Raw genomic sequence first — 19,248 nt, forward strand, 5'->3', positions numbered from 1 at the left:
TACACCCCTTTATTATTATATATTTTGTACGTCAGTATATTTTCAAAAGCGTATTTCTACGTTCACATTATACGTTAATCTGTAATGAAATTTCCGCCGACTTCACTGGGAAGGCTACACTCTGGGAGGCCGTTCTTCGGCCATACGTTACCTGCTTGAGGGACCATATAAAGATGAGCTCCTGTTGACCCTTTGTTGATATTCAGCCCGTGTCTCCTATCCCTATCTGACTTGGGTGGCTCGCGTCCTGAAATAGACCAAGTGGTATAATCGTTTTCAAGATATACTAAACATACCTGTTTCAAATAATACAGGTAAAATGTGCATCTATGATATTTGAGCATCTGCTGAAAACGAAAAGGATTCGTTGAGTGAGTGAGTCATGTCTCTGTCTTTGCTATATTGAGTGAGTAAGGGGGTTTGATTTCATGCCGCATGGAACTAAGTTTCAGTTATATATATACGTTGGCTTAATGTGGGGGGAAAGCCCGAAGTGATGCAGGTCTCAGATATTTACCACCTTGGTAAAACCCAAGAGGACGACAAGGGTGCTGACAAACCTAGAAACATAATCAGGGTAAATATGGGGTTCGAACCCACGATCACAGGTTTGTGATACGCCTAAGGGGCTATATTATAATCATAAACATTAAACTTCTGAACCATTTGAGCTCCAAGTGTTAATGATATATTTGATATGACAATATGAACAAAATTTCAGGTGCGCAAATTAAAACACCAGATAGCATCACATCACATATTTCAGTTTAACATTTGCATGTAGGATACTGCTTCCCACAACTTACCTGTCAATCGCCTCAGATATTCGTCCGATACGATCTGAAAGTAAGATAATTTAGAGCTTGTGAAACATATCATGAAGTCTCATTTCGTATGGGATCAATGCTGCCTAGATAACCTTTTTGAGAGACGATTGTGACTCTGGCGCAAGTAAATCAACACTAATGGTCGACAGCATGAGCAGTAATCCACGCTGTCGAAATATGATGACGCATTTTACAGAGTAAACGCTGCAGAAACCAATGATAAAAACTGAAACGAAACGTTGACTCCACCAAGCGTCCGGTTTCAGTAATATTATGGCGGGGACCACAAGAATAGGGCTTCACACATTGTACCCAAGTCAGGAATCGAACCCGGGCCTTCCTCGTAACGAGCGAACGCTTTGACTATTAGGCTACCCCAAGATCCAATGGATTCTTGTATATGTACTCCGTATTACGTTGATGGTATGAAAAGGTAAATTACCCTAACCAAAGATAACATTCATGTTTCCAAAGCTATTATCCTTTAGTGAATGTTCCATCTGAAATGCGCATTGTTTGCATTGATACCCGTGATGACCTGGGTCTTCAGAATTGGTCTTCAGCAACCCATGCTTGTCATGAAAGGCGACTAACAAGATCAGGCTCGGTGACTTGGTTGATGCATGTCATCGTATCCCAATTGTGTAGATCGATGCTCATGATGTCATTCACTGGATTGTCTGGTCCAAACTCGATCATTTACAGACCACCGTCGTTTAGCTGGAATATTGGTGAGAACGGCGTTAAACAACAAACATACAGTGTGTATTGAACAAATCACTGAATCCTATATACATGTTACAAGAGCCCTAATTGATCTTAACTAGCACAAGCGCTCATTGCAGAACACGCATGATACTTGCTTAACAAATTGTCATATGTTATATCATACGGATCTATACCAACTCAAGCAATCAGCATAAACCAGCACATGTAATCAGCGTCCGGAACATGATATCTAGGTCGCAGATGCGTCAACTCTACTACAGCGACTACTACTACGACTACAAATATTACTACTGCTACTACTGCTACTACAACTGATTGTAGGTAGCCTGGTCGTTTTACCATTCTCTCATCACGTCAAGACACGGGTCCGCCTCCTCATATTGGTCGATTGTGTGAAGGACATTTCTACCGTCCCTCTTAAATGATCTACACGAAGATGATGTCATTCCTTCAGCTGAAGACGAAACTAAAGATGATGATACAGTTCTGGATCAAGTTCCTTCAGCTGAAGCAGAACATGTTGACGAGATGGATGTCACAGGTGATGCTGTTCCAGATACAGACGGAGCTGATGTTGTTCCACGAAGGTCAATACGTGAACGACACCCTCCAAGTTAGATGCATTCAGGGCAGTATGCGCTTAGTCAGGCAGCAGTAGAGCCAGATTGGATGGTTAGGGTTCGTTATCTGGAGCATTTAACGAGCGCTGGAACATTGGAACAGACTACACCGGACATCACGAAAGCATTTATATCTATTTTAACACGCCAAAACTCAGAATGACGAAGACGTCATTTCCGTGGGGAGGGAAGAATGTAGTAGTATGTAATTATGTATATATCATCAAGTGTATTTGAAGGTCACCTCTTATTTTAATACCTAAGTTTTAGTCTACACTCGAATCTAACCTGCTTCACTAATACAATAGCACAGTCACCCTTGCGCTTGCCTTCTCTATTGTTTCTCTGGTTTCTATTGTTTAGCCCCAGCCCCTTACTTTCAGTGACAGGGTGCATTATGGGACTTGGTCAGTTTAAATTCACACTTGTAGTTGATTATGTATGGAGTAGTCGGTTCATCGCTGATATAATTGAGTCAATTGTCACAGGTTAGTTTGGTTGAATTGTATATTTATGTGTTCTTATTTAGTGCTTTGAAGAGTTTGTTAAGGTGCATATGTATGGTTTCTTAACTTCTTTTAATAGTACTTATATTGTTAGGTGTGATAAATATATACCATATCAGTCATCGTATTCAGGTAAATGTAGTTAGGCTAAATTTGCTTAAATACCTTATGTAAGTATGTTTATAATAGATAATCTTAACCAGCATTTTCATGTTGATATTACTTAACTTATTGTGTAACTAAGCATAATGAGTACATTTACTGATAGACTGGAGCTATTTACCTGTAAATTAAAGTTCTGCACCTAGCTGCACATGTATGAATGTATGTCTGTATGTCTGTATGATGAGGTGAGTGATTAGAATATATATTTTAGGGTTATTGTATATACCTAAGGATGTAAACATATTGATGTAATATGTTACACTGTAATTATGTTATATATATTTATGTTCAGGTGTGTCCCTGTAAAGCAAATGTCTGATGTTGTGACATCATAGGGCACAGTGCCATACACCTGGTGAGGACATTTATATTTTGTATGTATTTATAGTGATATGTACTTTAATTGTGTGTTATGTATTAATGCATTTATCATCATTCACCTATTATTGATAAACTATGTTTGTCAATTTATTATATGAGAAATCTCCTGTAATATTTACAGTACAGTAAGACAAAACTAATCATGCTAACTATGATTGATCATAACAATGTATATAATCATATTTAAGATTCTAATGTTTGTCAATAAGTTAAAATGTAATGATTTATTTGTATGTGTACGTATTGTGCATATTGTAACTCTGTGTATTTATTTTCACAGGGCCGTTTTATTTTGTATTAAAACAACTGGCATCAACAAATCAACCTGCGTTTGGTGATTCATTCACATAAACCACTCCGGTTAACCAGGTGTTAGTAGATCAAGGTGAATGTCCATGACCTTGACGACAGGTGAAAACAGGGGCTTGAAACCCACGTGCATGTGATTTGTCAGTGGTTAGTGTTTGTGAGTGGCATTGTGGGATAGTGAATTATCGTCAAAATATCAGAACGTAAAAGTAACATATTCTCTTCTCAAACAACAAATTACATGTCATTATTATTATGTACATAAACATAGCTGTTATTTTTATTGTTGTTTTGATAACTTTTTTCCAGGCTAATTTGTATAATGCCTATAGTCTGTTTTTGCCATGTCAATTTGGACTTAGTTTTATTTTTTAATGTTGAAAGTGCCTACACAATACCTCCTGTAAAGTACATTTTGTATTGAGCACTGAGATAAAACTAGCAAATTTAGACTAGTACTCTTCCAGTTGTTTTGTTATTTCGTATTTACATCTACGTAATGCTTTGTGTCGATTATTAAATCCAGGTAACAGTTTTTTTCATTTCCATGAGTACTTTTTTAAGTGTCAGTCAACGCAGTGTGACCTGAAAAAGATATCAAGGTAAAACGTCCTGCTTACATCACAACTGGATCATGGCGCATGTTACTCAATAATCATTAACACCTTGTTCGCACTACAGTGTCTGTGCACATGTATCATGCTCTGATGCGTCATGTTGGCAGGAGTTTGATAAGAGGGATCTGGAAGTAGCGCGTATATAATTGAAGCTGACTGACGACCAGGTCACCTGGCCTTGACACAGATGTTTAGGTAGAGTGTAAACACAGCCTTGCTTTGTTAAGGCTCCATGTGATACGCGGCTGATGTTTCTGAATTCGAGTCAAAGTGTGTCACTGTGTGTGTTTACAAACATCACGTGAAAAAAAATGAAACTGGGTCACAGTTAGATTTGAAATTGTTATACAATTGACTTTACTCGATGTATTACAGCTGCTACTACCACAACGACTACTACTGCTACTACTACTACTACTACAACTACTACTACTACTACTACAACTACCACAACGACTACTACTGCTACTACTACAACTACTACTACTACTACTACTACTACTACATCTACTACTACTACTACTACTACTACTACTACTACTACTACTACTACTACAGCTACTACTACTACTACTACAACTATAACTACTATTACTACAACAACTACTACTACTACTATTATTATTATTACCACAGCTGCTACTGTTACTACTGTAACTACTACGACTGTTACTACAGCTACTACTACTGCTACTACTACTACTGCTACTATTATTACTACTGCTATCACTACTACTACCACTACTACTACTATTACTACTTCTATTACTTTTTCAACTACTACTACTTCAACTACTACTGCTACCACTGTAACTACTGCTATTACAGCTACTACTAATAATACTGCTACTACTTCAACTACTACTACTTCTCCTTCAACTACTACAACTGCTGATTTAGCTACCGCTACTACTACTGTAACTACTGCTATTACAGCTACTACTAGTACTTATAATACTCCTACTTCTACTTCAACTACTACTGATGATTAAACAACTGCTACTACAACTTCCACCATTACTAATAATACTACTACTTCAACAGCTACTACTACAACAACTACTACTACTATTATTATTACTACTACTACTCCTCCTCTAAATACTACGACTGTTGCTACTACTACTACCAATACTACTACTACTCTAAATACTACTACCGTTACTACTACTACTACTACTACTACTACTACTACCAATACTACTACTACTACCAATACTACTTCTACTACCACTGCTTTATCTACTGCTATACTACTACTACAACAACTACTACTATTACTACTACTACTACTACTACTACTACTACTACTACTCTAAAAACTACTACCGTTACTACTACTTCTACCACTTCTACCACTGCTTTATCTACTGCTATACTACTACTACAACAACTACTACTACTACTACTTCTTCTACTACTACCACTACTGCTACTGCTTTATCTACTACTATACTACTACTATCACTAATACTACTAATACTAATACTACTACAACTACTACTATTAATAACTACTACAACTGCTTCTATTACTGCTTTAGCTAAAGCTATACTACTACTACGACTACCACAGTACTACAGCTGTTCGCGGGTGACAGGCAGTTTCGCGGTTTCGTTGTTCGCCGAAAACATGGGTTCGATTACAACAATGCCCCACCCATACCCCTCCATTAATCAGCATGGCATTGTTCAAGAAACAGACAAAAACACCCATTTTCCAAAATGATATAAATGTGTCCACACAGACACGCGTGAATCGGGCACACTCTTGTGTGTCTCGCGTTGCTCAATAACATTGATCCATCCAAGCTGTGCAATCACGTGGTGTAAAATTATTGCTGTGTTCGGGGAACAGACATGAATAAGATTTCAAGGAACCCAAGTCCGTTATTGGCAGCAGTCGCACATGAATATGAGTGAGTGAGTATGGTTTTACGCCGCTTTTAGCAATATTCCAGCAATATCACGGCGAGGGACACCAGAAATGGGCTTCACAATCGTACCCATGTCGGGACTCGAACTCGGGTCTTCGGCGTGACGAGCGAACGCTTTAACCACTAGGCTACCCGACCGCCCCACGTGAATATGAAGACACACGAGAGCATTGCTTACTTAGCTCCACACATCGTGTAGTCATTGTCAATATATCACAGATGCAAACAAAGCATTATTCTCATCACCACAACAATAAAGCAGGCTAATTTAAAGTACATTAAAGTACATTTTGTTCAGATAAAATAACATGTTGCCATCGGTGGAGTAGGACACCCTTATCTTTTCGCGAACACATGGTACCATCACTGTGCAGTAGTGATTCCTAAACCAATGATCATTGTACAGTCGGAATCGTACAATGAACTCGCTTTGTCGCCTTTCTTATAACATAAATGGATCCGAGAGTGGCTTGAGTCTCCAGCATCCCTGCTTGCCGTAAAAGGCGACTATGCTTGTAGAAAGAGGTGAGTCTTCGAATTCGGGATCGGGTGGACAGGCTCGCTGACTTGGTTGATGCACTAGATTGTCTGTTCCAAACTCGATCATTTACAGACCGACGTCATATAGCTGGAATATTGCTGAGTGCGTCGTTAAACAATAAATAAACAGACAGACAACTATACCACATATGTTAACCTGCAGTCATTGTATCCCATAATTATTCAATTTCAGGAGTCAATGAGTTCTACACACATGACATGCTTTGTGCATTTGCTCTAAATATTTAAACGCAATGCTATTAAACATTGTAAACAGATTTCTAGTTAAAGATAATTACCTTTCTGAAAAGCTTGGTGACGTCATTATTCTGTCTCTGACAACAAAACGTGTGACCAGAAGAGAGTCGTATGACGTCATAGAGAGTGTCCTTGGATTCGATCAGCGGGCCCAGGTGGTCACAGGTGAAACAGACTTAAGCGGCGGTGTCCACGTGGCTAAGCGAATTTGAGAATCCCTCTACACTCACCTTGTGCGAGTCACGTGACGCCATCATTGTCTGGACGGTGACCGCGACAACAAGAAGAACGTTTGCAGTAAGGGACACAGTGATGACAGTATAGAATAAAACTCCCGGGCGGCGTCGTTGACGTGACGGGGATGACGGTGACGTTGTGTCCAAAGGCAGCAACGTTGATTCTGGTTCACTCATTGTCTGGGGATTATATGTGTCCATTGTGAGCATATTTCTAATCTACATCTGCATGTAAGCTTATATTGATGATTACATTGTATCCCAAAGTGTCGTATATTCTCATAACTCCAGGAATTAATCACAATGAATGTATGTTGATTGCATATGTCACAACAGGGACGTTACGTACGTCGAGGTATTTCACTGACTGGCTCCCAAAATCAATGATTCGAACACAGCTGCAGTGTTGACATTACCCACTCTGCAGACTAACAGCTCGCACGACCAGGTACTGCGTTTCGCTTACGGCGCCTCTCTATTTCCAAGAAGCGACGAGGCCAAAGCGTTTTCTCACCGACCTACTTTCTCTTTCATTACACGACTGCAGAAAAGGAGACATATGAGTTATACGTCGATTCACGTTTTTAAATAACCCGATTTCACTACTCATGACAGCGGTTTTCACTACTCTGGTGTGCTGGCTGAAATTCCTTCTTCACCTGTCCCTTGGCTATCTTTTATTGGGAGTAGTCTCTTGTGTCATTGTCCTAATGCATACACATTCAGATATGCAACAACCTGCATGGCGACAACCTCGATGCCGCAATTTCGGTCATTAATATAAGTAAAGTAAACTACGTTTATAACGAACACGCTTATAACGAACTTATTTTAAGTCCCGACCATTTATTGTATATATGCTGTGTGTATGCCTATAACAAACTACGGTTATTACAAACCAAAATTGGAGTCCACTCGAGTTAGCTATAACCGTAGTCTACTGTATTTATTGAATGGCACTCTTCTTCTTTATTTTCGTGTCTGAATCACATATCTCTGAAACAAACATATTTATTCCTTACGTATTTCTCAATACCTGTGTTAGCTCAACCATCTCGCATGGTCTGTGAAAACACTTACCCTTGGGCATGTGATCCTTATTCACATTACATCTTACAATTCGCTCGGTGAACCAGTTCAGTGAGTCATCAGAATATACATGATACATCACTGCGATTTTACTGCAATAAATATATCAGTGTATTGAGAGACTTGTAAGCCAAGCTCATGTCATGCCCGGCTGACCAGAGATGCATGTCTTTAATAAGTCAGACATACACGCATGTGAAGTTGAATCTCCAACACTGTTGGTTTTGAATATTATGCAGGCATGTGTGACACGCACTGATTTGCACGGTTCAGACTTACTCTTACCGTGATCTCATATACGATGTTTCACATGTAGTGAGTGAGTGAGTGAGTATGGTTTTACGCCGCTTTTAGCAATATTCCAGCAATATCACGGCGGGGGACACCAGAAATGGGCTTCACACATTGTACCCATGTCGGGAATCGAACCCGGGTCTTCGACGCGACGAGGTAACGCTTTAACCACTAGGCTACCTGACCACCCCTTTCACATTGGATGGTTGTGCAACGTTCAGACAAATATGTCTGTGTGATGTCTGGGGCGGTTGTGTAGCCTAGTGGTTAAAGCGTTCGCTCGTCACGCCGAAGACCCGGGTTCGATTGGGTACAATGTGTCGCCCATTTCTGGTGTCCCCTGCCGTGAATATTGCTAAAAGTGGCTTAAAATCAAACTCACTCACTCACTCACTATGTGAGGTCTAACGTTTGCACCGTTAATGTTTTTGTCTTCCTCCTGATGTGTCTGAAGTTGGCACCGAACAGGTCCATTTTACTTTAAAATTGACAATGGACCTTTTTCGGTTCATTGAAGTATGAATCGATACAACGATGTGCAAATTGTGTGAATCCGCGTAGGAGCTGCAAATCAGGCCGAGGGGCGAAGGGAACTGCAACAGTCATTCTGTTACGAACCGGAAAAAATATATCTGGGAGAAGCTAGGCGGCTGTTTCAAATGACATGGTCAGTTCCAAACAGATTCAAACACTAGTTCCCTGAGAACGGAAAGACACATTTGGAGAAATGCGGATTGGAAAGGAAACCCGAAGACATGACATTTGTGGTACTGAGGTGAGCGAGAAAAAAAACAGGCGAGCGAGCCTGCCCGTTTGCTGTTTCATTCTTTCTTGGCCTTCGGTCTCAAAGGGTAGTTTGGACAGTGAATCTGCATGAATTATGCAAAATGACCTGTGCACAATGATACAGGTAAACGGAAAGGGAATTTTCTAATCTTCTAATCTTTCTAACTCTAATCTTTGGATTCTTAATCTTTTTACATTCATTGGGAAATGAATGCAATAATAGGTGATAGCTAATCAGAATGCAGGAATTACAATGAACACAACTAAAATATGATTATAACTTTATGAGTCTAACAAATCTTTGCACATGTCAGACCTTTTTGCTACTCGACGCATGTATTTTTTGGACAGCCGTGATCCATTTTACTACCTGATGTGTCTTAATTTGCACAGTTCAGTTCCATGTTACTACCTTATGTGTCTCATATTTGCACAGTCCAGTTCCATGCTGCTACCTTATGTGTCTCATATTTGCATAGTTCAGTTCCATGCTGCTACCTTATGTGTCTCATATTTGCACAGTCTATAGTCCCATGTTACTACCTTATGTGTCTCATATTTGCACAGTCCAGTTCCATGCTGCTACCTTATGTGTCTCATATTTGCATAGTTCAGTTCCATGCTGCTACCTTATGTGTCTCATATTTGCACAGTTCAGTTCCATGTTACTACCTTATGTGTCTCATATTTGCATAGTCCAGTTCCATGTTACTACCCTATGTGTCTCATATTTGCACAGTTCAGTTCCATGCTGCTACCTTATGTGTCTCATATTTGCACAGTTCAGTTCCATGCTGCTACCTTATGTGTCTCATATTTGCACAGTACAGTTCCAAGTTACTACCTTATGTGTCTCATATTTGCACAGTTCAGTTCCATGTTACTACCTTATGTGTCTCATATTTGCACAGTTCAGTTCCATGCTGCTACCTTATGTGTCTTATATTTGCACAGTCCAGTTCCATGCTGCTACCTTATGTGTCTCATATTTGCACAGTTCAGTTCCATGTTACTACCCTATGTGTCTCATATTTGCACAGTTCAGTTCCATGTTATTACCTTATGTGTCTCATATTTGCACAGTTCAGTTCCATGTTATTACCTTATGTGTCTCATATTTGCACAGTTCAGTTCCATGTTATTGCCTTATGTGTCTCATATTTGCACAGTTCAGTTCCATGTTATTACCTTATGTGTCTCATATTTGCACAGTTCAGTTCCATGTTACTACCCTATGTGTATCATATTTGCACAGTTCAGTTCCATGTTATTACCTTATGTGTCTCATATTTGCACAGTTCAGTTCCATGGTATTACCTTATGTGTCTCATATTTGCACAGTCCAGTTCCATGTTACTACCCTATGTATCTTATATTTGCACAGTTCAGTTCCATGTTATTACTTTGTGTGTCTCATATTTACAGAGTTCAGGTCAATTTTACTGCCTGAAGTGTCTCATACTCGTTCACTGCCGGTCCATTTTCAAATCTGATACATCAGATGTAAGAACCAGTCAGTTTTATAGTACAATATGACACATACATGTACACTACTGCCTAAAAGTTCATTTCCCTAACACGCGTTGAGAACGCGTGTAACATGCATGTGACACGGGTGCTCAACGGGTTGCACACGGGGTGAGCACGGGACCGGGTTCCAGTTGAAGTTGACAAAATTATCAAATGAATAGTGAGATAAAACAAAACAGTGAGATGTGAAATTTGAGTTAAAGAGCGGCCATTGAGCTGTGTTCACCAGACCGTAAATACAAGGTCGGTCCGTCTTAATTAGTGTTCGGTTGTTAGACTTTTATGGTATGAACCATTCCACTAGGGTCCCGTCTAGCCACTGTGGCTAGCCGACAGTAGAACAGTAGTGAATTTAGATGCTAATTTTATTGCTAGGGGAACCCCCGTGTTGACACGATTGTCGCGGGTTGGTAAATGTTCGCCATTAATAAAATTATTGTTTGTGGATTGCGAACATATTCATTTGCCCACACGAGTCATTCCATTTGATTGCAAATATAACGTTTTTCGTTCGCCAAATGTATGCTTTCGACAGTACAATTATGATATAGCCGTCACCACTACTAATGACTCATTATTTCACGTAGGAATATGTCCCATTTCCCCACACCTCACTTTCTGTTTTGTATTTTGAAAGAATAAATAAAAGAAGGTTTTGTGTGGGACACTTTTATACTAATTATAAGAGGATGTTGTAAATGAATATGAACAGCCATGCTGTCTGACTGTTGATAGAATTTGAGATCTTCACAATCACCGGGTGTGACCATGTAGACAGAATCGTTAGGGTTTGTGATTTTTACATTTGCCCAATGACCATAGTGAGTATTGCTGGGGATACCAAACGTAACAGTTTATTATTAGAGGTTGTGAGTACCTATACCACGTAGATTTATTGGTGACTTTAATCCTTTCTTTCTCTGTGGGTAATCCTTTCACGTTGATTGGAGGAAGTCACTCAACCAGGTCATGACAGGTCGTGAGTTTACTCAGTAACTACTGTGAGCGTTTTGGCATAACATCTTTTCTTGTATAAACATAGAAACGATGCTCACTCACTCACTGTTAATCTTCTGCAGTTTGCTGGCAAAGTGGGGATAAACCTCAGTGTCAAAGACGATCAAACTTAGTTCGAATCCTTGTTTATATGTGACATCTCCAAAATGGGGACATTTTCATAAACTTGGCAAGTGATGATGAATTTTAATATTAATATTATTATAGTTTATGAAATTGTTAATAAAACTTTAATAAAATTGTGCTTCACTCTCACAAAAATACAACACATGGAACACATGCCCATGGGATCCCCACCTTAAGACTTGTTGGTTGCTTGTTTTACGTCACTCTTAGCAATATTCCAGCTAAATAAAGGTGATCTGTAAATAACTAACTCAGGATAAGACAGCCCAATAAAACCATTATGAGACTCGATCAGAGCAATACGATCCCTTGTAATCAACCATGTGACTTAGCATGACCATCAGATCAATTACGGTTAGAACAGATGTTTGGCAGATAGATGGGCACTGACATGCATAGACGTACAGACTTTCCTGGAATCCCTACGGGTTACTGGGGAAAGAAGTCGATGGGTGCGCTTTTAATGTGCTGTACAAACCAAACTCAGACAGAAATATATCATGAGTGAGAAAGTTGAAAGTCATCCACACTATCCCAGGTAAACGTCTTAACGAAAACTATAACAGTTGTGAAACTGGTTATTGATTATATGCATTGTGATACAGATTTAAACATGTTTTTCTTCATAAATATCACATGATGCTTTAATTCGGGTAGATCAAGATGGCATTGTGCTGTCTGGAGACCTCAAATGAAGCCATTTTGTCCCTTTCTCAACCTACCCGTCAAGATTCCGGGGTAGAATAGGTCTTCAACAACCCATGCTTGCCGTAAAAGGTGACTATGCTTGTCGTAAAAGGCGACTGACGGGATCGGGTGGTCAGGCTCGCTGACTTGGTTGATCCATGTCATCGATCCCAATTGCGTGGATCGATGCTCATGAAATTAATCACTGGATTATCTGGTCCAGACTGGACTATTTACAGACCGCCGTCATATAGCTGGAATATTGCTGAGTGCGGCGTTAAACAACAAACCAACCAACCTTTCTCATCCGTTTCTTTCAAAATATAACAAGAATACTTCTGTTACATTGTATCATCACGGCGACAAACACTTTGTTCATCAGATTAAATATCAATTCAATAGTTTCCGTAAACACTGGCATATTTAGACATGATTAATAATTTGTAGTTTAACGCCGCACCCAGCAATATTCCAGCTATATGACGGGTATCTGTAAATAATCGAGTCTGGACCGGAAAATCCAGTGATTGGCATCATGAGCATCGATCCATGCAATTGGGATACGATGACATGCATCAACCATTGTAGGTTCCCCCACACAACTGGACCAATGAAGCTTAAACCTCACTTGTTTGTTTCCATCAATTATGACATCTGTATTTCTCCATGAGGCTCGAATCTGACACAAAATTGAATGCTTATTGTTGTGTAGTTGGAGTCAAGAGCCATTTTCCGGTTTTATTTATTACTAATATTTTACCTTGTTTTTAGCCATGCTTTAAGGTGGTCTCACAATTCATGTTTCTTCCGATCTGACATTTCCAGACAGACATCCTCTCTGCGGTGATATTATATTTTAAGGAAGAGAATTTATGGATGTCAACTTCTTTATCATGAGGAACACGTTTGATGTCTTCACCTGATGAAGGAGTAAGCATAGACTCCGAAACGTTGTGTTCCTCATAATAAAGAAGTTGACATCCATATATTCTCTTCCTTATGTGAATCACTTCTAAATGCCTTTCAAGGACCTGATTTTTTATTTTACTCCAATCATCAGACATTACAGTGTTTTTTTCAGAGGATTCATGCAGGGAATATTAAAATAGCAAGGCTAGCACCATTTTTTTGTTAAATGCCTGTCTTTGTTGACGTTTACGTTATTACTGTACACTATATCCAGATGGGTTACAGGGCCGCAGTACTATTGGTTATTGTTAATGTTCATCGTGACCTCAGTCCTGATTTAATTTACAAGCACACATGCACTTGAAAGACATTTTACTTAGATTGATAAAAAACACCCGTTCTAATTACTTTTTACATGCAATTGACACTGTGACGCATTCAACCAAATACCATGGGAGATGTTATCAGACACTTTCCCATTGTTAAGAAAACAATACTTTGACATAACCTCAGTCGTGATTTAGTGTACATGCACACGAAGAAAATACTCGAAAGTCCCGTTATGATTACTTTTCCACATGGAATTGATAGTGTGATTATTTTATCAATAGTCCATGTGAGATGTTATCTAACAATATTTCATTATTAAGAAGCCTTTGAAATCACCAATATAACAAACTTTGGAACTCGGCATGCAAAACAAATCAATCATGCATTCAAGAAGTTGTAAAATGAATAAAAATACAACTTTATGAATAATAACTTCTGGTTTTATTGCATTTAGCATTTTTTATGTAGTTTCTTACACCGGTATCAAGCTTGGGTGAAAACACAACATTTTAAGCCCAATTTGGGGTTTCCCTCCGTGATATTGCTAAAAGCAGCGTCAAGTGTAATTGCTGACCATCTTCATTTCATTCCCATTCCGGGACACTTCTTTGTGTTGTTGTGTAGAGGAAGGTGATATCTACAGACATATATTTATAGACCGCCTCCGTGGTCTACTGGTAGAGCGTCCGCCCGGAGAGCGGAAGGTCCGGGGTTCCATCCCCGGCCGCGTCATACCAAAGACGTTAAAAGATGGTACTTGTTGTTACCCTGTCTGGCGCTCTGCAATAAGGGGCTAAAACAAGGACTGGTCGGCTCGGAGTCAGTATATATACTGTGTCTGAGTGGGGTATTCATGTTAAACTGCGGCATGGTATCTCAGTGAGCTAGCACTATAAATCGGCATCAGTCCGGACTAGTACAAGCAGCCACACAAACACACACACGTACATGCACGTCGCTATATAAGTGCAATAATCTTGGACGCGACGTTAAACCCCATTTCACCTCACCTTACCAGTTCATGTTGTATACTGTGCCTTTCAGCATAAATATTGGATTCCAAAATCCTCAATACATTTTGTCAATCTGTTATTCAACCATGTGTGGTACCACATTAATAGTAATTGCTTTTATCGTACACATATTATGCCTCTTGTAGTGCTTACGTAAGACCGGGTATCATGGTCCTCACCACAGATGACTTTAAACCTAGACAGCTATGCTAGCAGTGTTGCAAGAAATGTAAGAAAATATAAATTCTCTATACACGTCTGTGGCACAGTGCTTTCTGGCATATTTTTCGTTTGCATTTCTTAGAATTTGAGGCAAACAGAAAGTACATGAAGATGGCTTGTTTCGTAACCACAGCCTTTGCAAATACACATAGATCAATAACGGGTTTTCAACTCTGTGAACACGAGACATTAATTTGAAAATACACTGCATAACATTTGACCATATTCGAATGGCGATGTATTGTGTCGCATTCACACTAGCTGAAATATTTATTCGACGTCATCTCCTCTTTCGTTGGTAAGAGTTGATACAGTGAGGAGATATACCGACATATAGAAGAAAGAATTGGCTTTGTTCCAACATGGATGAGAGACAGGCTGTTAGATATGTACTTTGGTACTAACATGACTAACTGAAACAATGTGTTTTGGACACGTCACAATCATGAATGACAATGATCTGAATCAGGAAGGAAGGACTATTTTAAGGAAGTAGGATAGTTTATAAATAGGTGACATTCGCGTTCCTTTGTCCTTGTCAAACACAATTCACACGCTATGAATATCTGGTAGTTGTTCAGGAAACATGAAACAGGCTCGCTGACTTGATTGATGCATGTCATCGATCCCAACTGCTTTGATCGATGCTTATGACATCAATAACTGGATTGTCTGGTCAAGACTCGATTAAGTGCGGACCGCCGTCATAGAGCTGGAATATTGCTGAGTGCGGCGCACAACAACAAACATTGTGAAATTGTAGGACTGACTGTCCGTGGGAAAACACTGTAGGATGGTACAACTGACTGTCAGTGGGATAACACTGTAGGATGGCACAACTGACTGTCAGTGGGATAACACTAGGATGGTACAACTGACTGTCAGTGGGATAACACTAGGATGGTACAACTGACTGTCAGTGGGATAACACTAGGATGGTACAACTGACTGTCAGTGGGATAACACTGTAGGATGGCACAACTGACTGTCAGTGCGACAACACTGTAGGATGGTACAACTGACTGTCAGTGGGATAACACTGTAGGATGGTACAACTGACTGTCAGTGGGATAACACTGTAGGATGGTACAACTGACTGTCAGTGGGATAACACTGTAGGATGGTACAACTGACTGTCAGTGGGATAACACTGTAGGATGGTACAACTGACTGTCAGTGAGATAACACTAGGATGGTACAACTGACTGTCAGTGGGATAACACTGTAGGATGGTACAACTGACTGTCAGTGGGATAACACTGTAGGATGGTACAACTGACTGTCAGTGGGATAACACTGTAGGATGGCACAACTGACTGTCAGTGGGATAACACTGTAGGATGGTACAACTGACTGTCAGTGGGATAACACTGTAGGATGGTACAACTGACTGTCAGTGGGATAACACTGTAGGATGGCACAACTGACTGTCAGTGGGATAACACTGTAGGATGGTACAACTGACTGTCAGTGGGATAACACTGTAGGATGGCACAACTGACTGTCAGTGGGATAACACTGTATGGTGGTGTCACTGGTCAGTGGTATGTGTCTGGGGGCTGGTATGGCCATATGTTGGTGTAATGTGCATGGGGATGGTATTATTGCTACCTGTCCGTATGGTATACCTGTTGGACGGTAGTTTGTGCTACATGTTGTAGCACTGCAGTTTGGTACTCTTGCTAAAAGGGTTGATCCTTTGTGATGTCACGCCTCCCTGAGAGTAGGGTTATCTACAATGTTGATATTAGTAACTCCAGTTATTATGATTGATTTGTTTGATTGCTGTCTACCGCTGCGGCCATTTTCGAGCTATCTATCGCAGCGTTCTGTAAATAACCGAATCTGGGCCAGAGGAACCTGTGACTGATGTCATTTGAAGCCTCAACCAAGTCGCCAAGCCACAATTGGACCTATTCTATTCTTGGAACTATTCGTATCTAATCCGAGTCCCGGGGCGGTCGGGTAGCCTAGTGGTTGACATGTGAAGCCCATTCGTGGTGTCCCCCGCCGTGATATGGCTGGAATATTGCTAAAAGCGGAATAAAACATCACTCACTCACTCACTAATCCGGGGGGGCGGTCGGGTAGCCTAGTGGTTAAAGCGTTCGCTCGTCACGCCGAAAACCCGTCGAATCCCGACATGGGTACAATGTGTGAAGCCCATTTCTGGTGTCCCCCGCCGTGATATTGCTGGAATATTGCTAAAAGCGGCGTAAAACCCCACTCACTCACTCACTCACTCACTAATCCGGGTCTGTGTGGAAAACCTGTGGACGCTGTGGACGTTTAACCCTACGTCGACGGGTTCAGAAAGCAAACCATCAGTTAAAATTACATTTGATTGACATTTTGTTCAATGACACATTACATTTGGGAGTAATATTCCCTGGTTGTTAACAATGTGGATATTCAAATTATCATGATCACTCAAAACATATAGAGGCTAAAGAATAACAATAATAACTTGGCTGTGCAAAACCACGATTTACCGTCAGACTGTGATTGAAACATTTGTCGGCACTACAGTAGTAATATATAGTTATTTATGTATCCATAAGAAACATATACAAAATAACTTCATTCATTGGCATGCCTATTCATCACATTCACAATCTGAAGGGGCGGTCGGGTAGCCTAGTGCACGTGGTTAAAGCGTTCGCTCGTCACGCCAAAGACCCGGGTTCGATTCCCGACATTGGTACAATGTGTGAAACCCATTTCTGGTGTCCCCCGCCGTGATGTTGCTGGAATATTGCTAAAAGCGGCGTAAAACCATACTCACTCGCTCACTCACAATCTGAAGACAGCCTCCGGTGGTGAGATCCACGGGTTCAGCATATTATGCCTAAGTAGAGATGTCAAACTGCGGAACGATATCTCCATGGTCTAGCACTATAAAACAGGCATACGTCCGGACCAGAAGGCACACACATACCACACACACAGACACATATATACGTACATGTCCACATGTATGTATATATGTTACAGGGAATATGTATAATCAGGGAATATGTATAATCCCTGAAATTTTCAGGGAATATATTTAATGTCTGATTCACTCAGGGAATATACATAATCCCTACAATTTTCAGGTATTACACATATTCCCTGATTTGACATCAAGTTTTTTAGACACATTCCCTGAAATTACTTTTGAGGTTCTTACATAGTCAAATTTGATATAAAAAAGCCAAATTATTTATAAGGAGACAAATTTATTTGACATGATAACAAATACCTTTCACTTAACTTAACAATTAGTCTTCACTGTAATCAAAACAATGCTACATCAAACATAGGATAGACCTAACAAACAATAGCTCTTGTCAATGTTTTTTCGGAATTTCTCCTCTTACTCCATCTTGAAAATGTGAGGTAATTCTGTACTGTACTGGACCGCCTCCGTGGACCTGTGGTAGAGCGTCCGCCCGGAGAGCGGAAGGTCCGGGGTTCGATCCCCGGCCGCGTCATACCAAAAGACGTTAAAAGATGGTACTTGTTGTTACCCTGTCTGGCGCTCGGCATTAAGGGGCTAAAACAAGGACTGGTCGGCTCGACGCATTGTACCCATGTCGGCAATCGAACCCGGGTCTTCGGCGTGATAATGCTTAAACCGCTAGGCTACCCGACCGCCCCAAGCTATACTAGAAGAAGAAAAGGTAAAGCATAGTGTGTGTGTGTGTGTGTGTGTGTGTGTGTGTGTGTGTGTGAGCAGTTTTATACCTTGAATTTCGCATATTGTTGCAGCTGCAAACATGTTTTTTACTTCATAGTCTAACATTGATTCTTTGATGGCAGTATATATATGTATGGAAGAAAATAAATGCGAACCATTTGTAGCAACATATAGAGAAGTATGTACGTTAAGAAAAGATATGTCCAATGTGTACCACTTAATGTTTTTTGTGGGTTATGTTATTTCTTTTTGGAGTACACAATCAATAAGTTTACAGAATATAGTTCACATGCAATCTTAAATACATACAAAATGTATCCATTGAAAAACAACAACAAAGCTATACCTGTGTCAGGATGGCAAGACATCCATGTTGAACATTCTCACGTTGCTATAAAAGTGCAATAATAGTCTTTATTCCTCAATTCCCCACCTCACC

General features: G+C 40.1%; 1 long non-coding RNA gene across 2 annotated transcripts in view; it reads right to left on the reverse strand.

Moving 5' to 3' along the window:
- Nucleotides 1-7,587, reverse strand: part of LOC125383637 — a 48,031-nt gene extending 40,444 nt beyond the window's left edge. The window contains exons 1-4 of one of the 2 annotated variants that reach the window (XR_007222849.1): nt 7,474-7,587; nt 6,930-7,304; nt 807-840; nt 152-247 (exon numbers count right to left, since the gene is read on the reverse strand). This is a non-coding gene — a long non-coding RNA (uncharacterized LOC125383637). Of the gene's footprint in view, nt 1-151; nt 248-806; nt 841-6,929 lie in introns of both variants that reach the window. The other variant, XR_007222848.1, reaches the window with a different exon arrangement.
- Nucleotides 7,588-19,248: the final 11,661 nt, after the last annotated feature.

The sequence above is a fragment of the Haliotis rufescens genome, unplaced genomic scaffold (assembly GCF_023055435.1).
Source record: "Haliotis rufescens isolate VD_foot unplaced genomic scaffold, xgHalRufe1.0.p SCAF_25, whole genome shotgun sequence".
NCBI lineage: Eukaryota > Metazoa > Mollusca > Gastropoda > Lepetellida > Haliotidae > Haliotis > Haliotis rufescens.